This window comes from Tursiops truncatus, chromosome 2 (genome assembly GCF_011762595.2).
Source record: "Tursiops truncatus isolate mTurTru1 chromosome 2, mTurTru1.mat.Y, whole genome shotgun sequence".
Classification (NCBI taxonomy): domain Eukaryota; kingdom Metazoa; phylum Chordata; class Mammalia; order Artiodactyla; family Delphinidae; genus Tursiops; species Tursiops truncatus.
The window spans coordinates 162,563,364-162,574,562 of record NC_047035.1 but is presented as its reverse complement, the minus strand read 5'-3'; the positions used below and the strand labels follow the sequence as shown (position 1 = coordinate 162,574,562).

The 11,199-nt window shown below is 45.1% G+C and overlaps 1 pseudogene; it reads left to right on the top strand.

Annotated features, from left to right (window-relative positions):
• Positions 1-10,503: 10,503 nt before the first annotated feature.
• Positions 10,504-10,956, top strand: LOC109549637 (2-iminobutanoate/2-iminopropanoate deaminase pseudogene; annotated as a pseudogene).
• Positions 10,957-11,199: the final 243 nt, after the last annotated feature.

The window sequence follows — 11,199 nt, the reverse complement described above, 5'->3', positions numbered from 1 at the left end:
TCAGACTTTAATTGAAACTGCCTCTATGACCGCGGGATATAAAATAATCTTGAAACCTGAAATACCCCAAATGTCTTGGGTGATGTTGAAGAAACATTCTGGGTTTAACCCTGGCTGTCCAGTGGTTAAGACTCCACCCTTCCACAGCAGGGTGCACAGGTTCCATCCCTGGTTGGGGAACTGGATCCCGCATGCTGCGTGACAAAAAAATTAAAAAAAAAACAAAACCCAAACAAAACAAAAAAACATTCTAATGGGGGAGGGCCGTGCCCAGAAGAATTTCATAATAAAATGGAAAGGGTCTGTACAGGGACATGTTATCATGGGAATGCTAGGTACTCATTGTTTTGCTGTAAAAAAAAGCCTTGGCAAAAAAACCAAGGAGTGGCCTGTATAGTAAAGAATTTAATTTTGCTCTAAAAACCGTTCTGGCCTTTGCCTTAGGCTTCTGGGAGGTAATCTCTTAGCTCTTGGAATGTCAGGCTGATAGGATTGCTTTTGTTTGCCTGGGGGCTTTGAGCCATGCCAACAGCATGATTTAGAGTGGGTGTTTTGGGTCATGTCAAAACTCTGGACAGACAGGGTGAGCGTCCCTGGTTGGCAATAGTCTGCTCACTGCCACACATCATTCCTGGATGCCATGGGGAGAGGACAAGGAGAAAACTCTGCCCTGTGCACTTCCTCTCTTGGCTGATTTTAATCTGTATCCTTTCGTTGCAGTAGACCATAACTGCGTAAAACAGCTTTCAGCATGTTCTGTGAGTCCTTCTAGCGAATTAAAGAAAAGCCTAAGGGTGGTCTTGCGGACCTCCAAATTTACAGTTGACGTCAGAAGTGAGGGTGGTCCTCTGGACCGTTCCCTCTAACTGTACAGTGTCTTTCATATTAGACGGCTTCCTTGGATACCTGTTGATACTTGAGTGTCAGCTCCCACTTAAGCATGGATGGGTAAAAATCTGTGTGTCGTACCTACACATGGACTGCACTTCACATTAGGCTGGCTGTTCAGTGGGAAACCTCCACGTAGATGTTTGCTCTTGGACTGGTCACATTCTATAGAGAAGACTTGTCAAATACTGCTTGAGGGAGGTGCTGATGGTCAATGTTCTGCAAGCCCAGGAGAAAGAAAGGTGGCATCTCAGCATCCAGTATGATTATGCTAATGAATCCCTCCATTTTCTTCTGCTTTCAATTATTCCTTGGTGCCCCCCAGTCCCAAGCCCCTTGCCTTTTCCCCGTTTGTGGGGATGAGGCAGTAGCTTGATTGTTTATAGCTGGCAAGGGAAAGGAAGCTCTAATTGCTTCTCAGACAGACTTTCAAGTCTCTCTTTTATTCTCCTTCCCTGCCTCACCCCAGCCTCCATTTCAGCTCCATTTCTAGCAGTGTCTGATGCCACCAATTCCCAAGCCTTTCGGGGCTTCTCGGCCATAAATCCAGTTGTTTCTTGACTTTCTTCACTGTCAGTTTAGGATTTAGTTTTTTCAGGGTGCTAAATCATTTGTCGCTTAATAATCTGCTTTCCGGCTTTCACAGTTTTCATGCTTTGTTTTCTCTCCTATTCTTTCTTTTTTGGGGGGTTGGTTCATTGATTTAAACCCTCTGGGTGAACTGGGTCACATCTATTGGTTCAGTAGGTTCTGAGATAGGATTTCATTTGATTTTGCCTAAGATTTTTAAGACTGGGACCAGAAGCAAACACTCTCAAAACTGGAAGGGATGTGGGAGATCATATATGGGACTTGCCCCGCCCCTTCCCACAAGCTGAAGTCGTGGCCCTGACTGGGGAAAAGACTAGCTTAATATCTCACAGCCAGAGAGGGGCGGGGCTGGGACTGGCTTCCGGATCTGGTGATTCCTAGGCTACCAGTTCTTGCTGCTAGGGACAAGAAGGAAGCCCCCAAACAGAGCTCAGCCCGAGGTTTTCAAATGAAGGTCCATACAGATGTGCTGGGGTTCTGGATACGTTTGGCTTAAATTGCATTTTAAAATAGATTTAAAGCACTCATGTTTATATTTTGCCCTTTTTTTTTTACCAATAAAACACTACTTTTATTGGATTAAAAATCCCTATACTGTCATTTTAGCACGGTTTTAGGAGAGAATAGACATAAGTGCAAAGGTTCAATTCTTCCATCTTTGCCCAGATGTCAGGACTTTGTTTTCTGTATCTTTCTTGGCTTCCACGATGATGCAAGGTGACAGCAAGGACATAGAAGATACATAATGGTGTTGCTGACTAACTTCTCAGGAAGTAAAGTAAAGGCGGTCCAGTAAAACAATCCCTTATTTTTTAGTTAGGTGGGTGATAGGGTTTTACATTTTATCCTTGGTAATGTGCTTGATCATTCCTAACATAATGGAAAATGGGGAAAAAAACAAAGTATCGGGGTAAGAAACAACAGAAGGATGAAAGGCTACAAAAACAATGAAGAGAAAACAAAAGTGAGAAGATGCCCTTCCTCTGGCTTTCAGCTCCAACCCGGCCCCACCTTCCTTTTCTTTTTCTTTTTGCCCTTGAGGAGCATAATCCAAATAAGAATTCATTTCAATGCTTAGTAATAAAAAGAGAAAAAGAATCACCTGCTTTTAAACTTCATAATAGGTCTTTAAGGAGAATTAAGGTCTTATATTATTGATTAAAAAGACTTAAGAGATAAGGCTTCCCTGGTGGCACAGTGGTTGAGAGTCTGCCTGCTGATGCAGGGTTCGCGGGTTCATGCCCCGGTCCGGGAAAGATCTCACATGCTGGGGTAGCGGCTGGGCCCATAAGCCTGTGCTCCACCTACCCGCATACCGCAAAAAAAAAAAAAAAAAACCAAAAAGACCCCCAAAGACTTAAGAGATAGTATCATGCCTCAAGTACATTGTTATGTCTTAAGAAATACAACAATTACATAGAAGGTGTAGACCTTGTTTGGACCCTGGTTTGAGCAAACCAACTATAAAATGCCATTTTTGAGCCAAATCAGGACATTTGATTTTGGTCTGGGTATTAGATGACATTAATTTTGTTTGTATAGCTGATAATATTGTGGTTATGCATATACATAAATGCCCTAATTTATACAGGTGCATGAAGACATGCTATATGAGAATTACTTGAAAATATTAAGATATTACTGCAAGCGGACTTCCCTGGTGGCGCAGTGGTTAAGAATCCGCCTGCCAATGCAGCGAACACGGGTTCGAGCCCTGGTCCGGTAAGATCCCACATGCCGTGGAGCAAGTAGGCCCGTGCACAACAACTACTGAGCCTGTGCTCCAGAGCCCGCGAGCCACAACTACTGAAGCCCGCGCGCCTAGAGCCTGTGCTCCGCAACGAGAAGCCACTGCAATGAGAAGCCTGCGCACCGCAACGAAGAGTAGCCCCCGCTCGCCGCAACTAGAGAAAGCCCACGCGCAACAATGAAGACTCAACGCAGCCAAAAATAAATAAATAAACAAAATAAATTTATTAAAAAAAAAACACAAAAGGGTAAAAAAAGAGGGAATGGGGCTTCCCTGGTGGTGCAGTGGTTGAGAATCTGCCTGCTAATACAGGGGACACGGGTTCGAGCCCTGGTCTGTGAAGATCCCCCATGCCGCGGAGCAACTAGGCCTGTGAGCCACAACTACTGAGCCTACGCGTCTGGAGCCTGTGCTCCGCAACAAGAGAGGCCGCGACAGTGAGAGGCCTGCGCACCGCGATGAAGAGTGGCCCCCGCTTGCCACAACTAGAGAAAGCACTTGCACAGAAACGAAGACCCAACACAGCCATAAATAAATAAATAAATAAATAAATAAATTAAAGTACCCTTAATTAAAAAAAAAAGGGAATGAAAATTTTTAGGCAAAACAGCAAATGAGGTCATGGATGCTGACTCTACTTGGGAAAGGGAGCTCTGGAACACATGGAAAATGTGTAGAAACAAAATGAGACTAATAATACTAACAGTAAAAATAGTAGCTAAGACTCATAATAAATAGGCTTAGCTATCTTGCTGCTATTATCAATAATATAGAATAACTGCAAGGTCTTACTTCTCCTTAAAAAGTTTTTTAAAAGGTGATTTTTAAAAAATTTATACTTGCTGCTCTATATCAGGCACTATATTTATCTCACTTATATGATCCCAACAAGCATGTGAGTTAGACACTGTTAATGTCACCTTTTTACATATGTGGAAACTAAGGTACAGAAATCTTAAGTGACTTGCCCAAGGCCCCATGCCCGGGAAACAGCAAGCGAGGATTCTCGTCCTGCCTGGAGACCATACCATTTACCTTTAAAATCCTGACCAAAAGAAAAAGAAATTATTTTTGGAATGCACAAAACCATGGCTATTTTGACCAAGGAGATTTCTGTTCAATGTTTTATAGATATAATTTATGGTACATTGAAAAAGCAAAAATGCACCAGAAGCCCAACTGCTGTGCACGTAGTTTCTGGAAATTTGTAGGATAACTGTGTTCAGAGTCACCTCTAGCAGTTGTGATTTGATTTCTCCCAGGTGGAAAATATGTCCTTTCCCACACAGTAGTGGCTGCCAGGTAAACTCAGTGTCCCTTTGCTGCCCAAAGGGGACTCCTGGGAGAAGAAGAGAGGTTGGCTGCAACCACAACATTTGACACCAGCTGGCTCCCCTAAACATAGGACTTCTGCTACATTTTAACACTTTTTTTTTTTTAGTGCATGGCAACAGAACCATTACAGAATTAGCTGCTTTAGAGTAAGACAGCAGTGGATGAGACAATTGGAAAATGAAATCTATTTGGGAAAGTAGAAGCTGTCCATTGCACTTATGTGGGCCTACAGTTAACGAAGCTCTTTTCGCATAAAAAAGCAGAAAATGCTCTTTTGAAAAAAAAAAATAAAAGGAAAGAAACATTAGTGATTTTTAAAAATGCTGAATCCTAGGTGTAGAGGGCTTAAAAATGACTCAGGTATGTACTTCGTGCCTGTGTTTTCAACTCTGACTTTTGCATGAGCAGGAAGAGTAAGAACCAATCTTGTTGATATAAACGATGTCCTCACCCACGGTGCATGTCATAGGCTTCACTAGGTGGCATTTGAATTGTGAATATTGCAGTTGTAGAAGGAAGAATGAAAATAAAAACAAGGAATGAGGAAGATGGAGGAAGATTATAGGTTGTGTCCATGCAGTTTATGGCAAAGGAAAGCAGTGGCGTCTGGCTCAGGACAGGGGTACGTGCAGGGGATAGCTGCAGGTAGTAATTGAAATTTATATAGACTTTGGCTAAACGGTGACCACCACCCACATTATCCCCATAGTCTCCCAGGTCAGACATCATACCATTAAGCGTGATACAATCGTTCTCACAACAGGGGCTACTAGTTAGAGAGAACTCCAAGATGGTTACTGAAATGCTTGATGAAAACAAAGGACAAAAAGAACACCTCCATGCTCAGAAAGAAAAAATGGAATTGGTTTGCTGCAGGGCCTCTGGACATACCACGTGACGATGTAAGGGGCGTTTCCCCCTCACAGACCCTCCAGGTCAGGATCCACATGGTGCAGAATAGAGAGAGCATTGATGAGAATATGTGTCAGTGACTATATTTAGCATGATACAGATTTTCTTTCTTTTGCAGAGACATAGGTACATTCTGTACCGCTACTAGTGTAATAATAATAAAAATGATCATTTACTGAGTGATTACTATGAGCTGACACATGACTTGGGGAAGACGTGAACCCCCAAAGGTATGGATGCTGCTCAGACCAAAATAACAGAGGCCCACTATAACATTCCCATCCTCATTCAACAGAAAAAGAATCTGAGGCTCAAGGGGTTAAGTAACTTACCCAAGGTCACACAGCTGGTAGGTGAGGAAGCCCTGTCTTGACACCTCATATTTTGTGGACTGTGAGTGGACATATCCAGGCGGCACAATTCTGGGAACCATGTCCTTTGAACACATTTGTGTAGGATATAGTAATTTTAATACAGTTAAATATGAACGTAACAAAGGCATTCCGAAACTTGGTTTCCGCTGCTCCTATCAGGGTGTTTCTGGGTTCCCAAGCTCTGGTGCTTTTTTTTTTTTTTCGGTACGCGGGCCTCTCACTGTTGTGGCCTCTCCCGTTGTGGAGCACAGGCTCCGGACGCGCAGGCTCAGGGGCCATGGCTCACGGGCCCAGCCGCTCCGCGGCATGTGGGATCTTCCCGGACCGGGGCACGAAACCGTGTCCCCTGAATCGGCAGGTGGACTCTCAACCACTGCGCCACCAGGGAAGCCCCATCTGGCGCATTTTTCATTGCAGTTATTGTATTCCTCATCTCTGTTTGGTTGTCCTTTATATTTTCTAACTCTTTGTTAAAAACTTTTAACCTCTCACTCTTTGCATCCATTCTTCTCCGGAGTTCTTTGATCACCTTTATGATCACTACCTGAACTCTTTCTCAGGTAGATTGCCTATCTCCACTTCACTTAGTTCTTCTTGCTGGGTTTTTTCTTGTTCCTTCATCTGCAAGGTGTTCCTCTGTTGCCTCATTTTGCCTAAATTGCTGTTTGTATTTTTTTTTTAACTTTTTTTTTTCGGCCGCACTGCGCAGCTTGCAGGATCTTAGTTCCCCGACCAGAGATCCAACCAGGGCCCTCAGCAGTGAAAGCACGGTGTCCCAACCACTGGACCGCCAGGGAACTCCCAACTCTATATTTTTATGTATGTGGTAGGTTAGGTACATTTCCCGACCTTGGAGAAGTGGCCTTTGGTAGCAGACGTCCCATGTTTCCCCACAGCGCACTCCCCTCTTGTCACCTGACTCATATGCTCTAGGGGTCCCCCTAAGAGGGCTGCACGGGTCCTTCTTTGCGGCGGGCTGACCATGAGGGCGGTCTGGTAGGCTGGGTTGGCCCCGGGCCCTGCCTTGAGAGGAGGCTGCCGGCCGCTGCTCGGCAGGCCCAGGGCATGAACCGGCTGACGGCGGACCCCAGGAGGCCTCAGGGCTAGTGCGGCCTCACCGGCGGGTCTGGGCTTTTGGGTGGAGCCAGGTCCTGGGGTTAGTGCCGGCTTACTGGAGGGCAGAGCCGGGTCGTGGAGTCTGGCTGCAGGGCCCAGGGCTCCCGGAGCTGGTGTCGGATTTCGGGGTAGGTGCGGGGCGCAGCCGGTTCCTGACCCAGTCGCCTACGAAGTCCAGGCTGTCCCGAAGCTCGTGTGGCCTGCTGGTGGTGAGTCACGGTCAGACCTTGCTAGTGGGCAGGCTGGGTCCACAGGCTGTGGATTTACCACCTCTGGCGTCTCCCCTCGGGCGGGGGAGGTCCGTGGGAGGCTAGAGCAGGCTCCGTAGGGAGGGGCCAAGCGCAGGGGATCCTGGGACTGGTCCTGAACGCAGGCGGGCGGAGCTCGTCCTGGGCCCTCTGGTGGGCGGGGCTCTGTGCTCTGGGCGTCTTAAAGCAGCCTGACGGCTGAGGAGTGGGCCCGTGTCCTATCCTGAGGTGCTGCTTGGCCTGAGGCGTCCAGGCACTGGCACCAGCAGGCTGTTGGGCCTGAGCTAATAAGCTAGAGGGGGGGATTCCACAACGGCAGGCTTGCCAGCACTGGGGACCGAGAAGGCCGCCGCCAGTGTCTGTGTCCCCAGCGTCAGCTGCTGTTGCCTTCTGCCTCGCCGGGAGACTCCAAGACCAGCAGGTAGGTCTGACCCAGGCTCCTGTCAAATTACTGCTTCTCTCCTGGGTCCCAGAACGTGTGAGATTGTATATGCGCCCTTTAAGAGTGGAGCCTCTATTTCCCACAGCCCTCTGAGTCGGCCCAAAAGTAAGCCCCTCTGGCCTTCAAGGCCAGATGCTCTGGGGTCTCATTGCTCCTGGTGCAGGACCCCCAGGCTTGGAAGCCCAGCATGTGATTGAGAACTCTCACTCCTTTGGGAGAACCTCTGCAACGTTATTATTCTCCGGTGTGTAGGTCACCCACCTGGGAGTATGGGACTTGAATATATTGTGAGTCTGCCCCCTCCGACTGTTACCAAATTGGTTGCCTGGACTCGCGCAGGGGTTCTAGCCTAGGCTAAGACCCCTTGTCTTGGCCAGGGTGGTTCGTTTTTTTTTTTTTTTTTTGCGGTACGCGGGCCTCTCACTGTTGTGGCCTCTCCCGTTGCGGAGCACAGGCTCCGGACGCGCAGGCCCAGAGGCCGTGGCTCACGGGCCCAGCCGCTCCGCGGCATGTGGGATCTTCCCCGACCGGGGCACGAACCCGCGTCCGCTGCATCGGCAGGCAGACTCTCAACCACTGCGCCACTAGGGAAGCCCTGAGCAAGATGTTTTATCGTCTCTGTTTTTGGACTGTACAGAGGCCTTTTTGGATTGTCAGGGTACTTGGCTATACTCTGATTAGCTAAGTTTCCTTGATAAGTGATGACTTCCAGATAAATAGTTTTCTGTGTAAGAAGGGTATATTTTTAAAAATAAATTTATTTATTTATTTATTTATGACTGCGTTGGGTCTTCGTTGCTGTGTGCGGGCTTTCTCTAGTTGCGGCGAGCGGGGTCCACTCTTTGTTGCCGTGCGCGGGCTTCTCATTGCGGTGGCTTCTCTTGTTGCGGAGCACGGGCTCCAGGCGCACGGGCTTCAGTAGTTGTGGCTCATGGGCTCTAGAGCGCAGGCTCAGTAGTTGTGGCACACAGGGGCTTAGTTGCTCCGCGGCATGTGGGATCTTCCCGGACCAGGGCTCGAACCCATGTCTCCGGCATTGGCAGGCGGATTCTTAACCTCTGCACCACCAGGGAAGTCCCAGAAGGGTCTGTTTTAAAACTAGAATTTCTTGTGTTCTTGCCACTCCACGATGGAGAGTTTAGCTGAATGAGATTTTATCACTAGCATAACTGTATAGAAAATGGATTCCTCAGAGAAACCTTGTATGCCCTGGTTTCAAAGTGGGAATAAAAGTGATATGAGTTTTAATCTCTTATTCACTGTCCTAACTGTAAATTTGCCACCAAAATATTAGGGAATGACATAATTTCAGTTAATAATAAAACAAAAAGTTATTTTTCTTTTATTATTGAGATGGTAATAAGTTGTAAAGAACATTTTGAAAAAACAAATAGTAAACAATTTAAAAAAGGAAATCACTTAATCTTACTTCCAGAGATAGTCATTGTTCATGCTTTTTACTGTGTCCTTCTAGACTTTTTGAGCGTACACACTCACTGATGAGTGTCCTCAAAAGATAGACTGCAAGTTTTTTTGCTCCCTTCAACTTGTATTTTACTCCAGTCATTCGGTTAAAAAGTCACCAAAGCTGGAACTGTCTGTTTCACTTTAGACAATTAGGTAATTTTTTTTTTTAAATTAGGTAATTTTTATGGTGGTTGACTTACCATGCTTTGGGGAGGAGGGTAAAATATGACCTGTAAGACCAGGAATTTAGCTGTCTGAGCTCTATCATTCTGTGATGATGCCTGCACACCAAGAAAACACATGTCCGTTCATGAAAGCCAGGGGGACACAAAAGGACAGGCCTGTTGGTCAAGTCAACAAACAGCCTGTCAGTTGACTATGCTTTCCCTCTTCCAACTGTAGACCATGTGGATATTGGGTGTGTTCCCAAAGAGGTGGCGATTACTCCCAGAGACCTATGTTTACTCTGCCTGGGTCGAGTGTGCTTCAAGGCATTCACAATTTATTGGAATCTGAAATGAAATGAAGAAAGCAAGTGAGCTGCTGTAACAAACAGGTGGCTTTCATTAAATATAACCATTAATCTTGTCCTGATTATTTACCAGACTGTGTTGGATTTCAATGTTTCCTTAATCTATTGATGGGCTATCACCACAAAATATGTTATTGCAGTAAAATAATGGCTGATGTGTTAATGAAAACCATCAGGGAGACCAGAAGCCTCCCCTCCATAGAATGAGGACAATGAAGAATCTGTTTAGGAAGAAAGAAGGAATTACTGATATTAATCAGATTGAACTACCTCTTTGGAGCTGTGTTTAGGATAGTGGACCAAAAGCACAAAGCTGTGTAAAGACCTGTTGAATTATAGGAGCACTTCTAATTAAGCACTTCACAATGAAAATCTGAGTTTTACAAAAGCAATTTTAAAGGGATGATTCTCTATTTTACAAATGATTCACAATATAGTTAACAATACTGTATTGTATGCTTAAAAACTTGCTAGGAGGATAGATCTTATGTTAAGTGTTCTTATCACTAATAACAGTACTAAAAATAATGATAAATAAGAGGGCAGGAGAAAACTTCCAGAGGTGATGGATAGGTTTATGACATTGATTATGATGATGGTTTCATGAGTGTATACTTATCTCCAAACTCATCAAGTTGTGCACATTAAGTATGTATAGCTTTTTATATGTGAATCATACCTCAATAAAGTGGTTTAAAAATAATAAAATTTAAGAACAACAAACACAAAAAGATTCACAATAGAATTTTTAAAAAGATTAATCATCCAGTAAATTTAACATAGCATTTTCATTTTAAAATTATGTCTGTAGAGACCCGTGAGACGCGAGTACATATGGGTGGGGGCGGCAAGGGAAAAGGATTAGCCATGTTGTCTTTGATCAGAAAGGTGATCAGCACCGCGAAAGCCCCAGCGGCCATTGGTCCCTACAGTCAGGCTGTGTTAGTCGACAGGACCATTTACATTTCAGGACAGCTAGGCACGGATCCTGCAAGTGGACAGCTTGTGCCAGGAGGGGTGGCAGAAGAGGCTAAACAAGCTCTTACAAACATGGGTGAAATTCTGAAAGCAGCAGGCAGTGACTTCACGAATGCGGTAAAAACGACTGTTTTGCTGGCTGACATAAACAACTTCAATACTGTCAATGACATCTACAAGCAATATTTCCAGAGTAGTTTTCCTGCAAGAGCTGCTTACCAGGTAGCTGCTTTTACCAAAGGAGGCCGTGTTGAGATTGAAGCAGTAGCTGTCCAAGGACCTCTCGTGACAGCATCGCTCTAAGTGGGCCCAGTGTTATTCAGTCTGGAATTTTAATAATGTTTTTAAATTAATGTCTTAATCTTTACAGTATTTGTTGGAAAGTGTAAGGTTGACTGAAATATCTGAAGTTATTATGGAAATACCATATGATAAGGGGAATTGAACATGAGTTGAAGATTAATGATGAATCTAGTTACTGATGTTATAAATTACACTTCTATAACACTCATATTACTACTGGATGTGGGAAAAGAGACACACATTACATAGTTACTCAGAAAAAT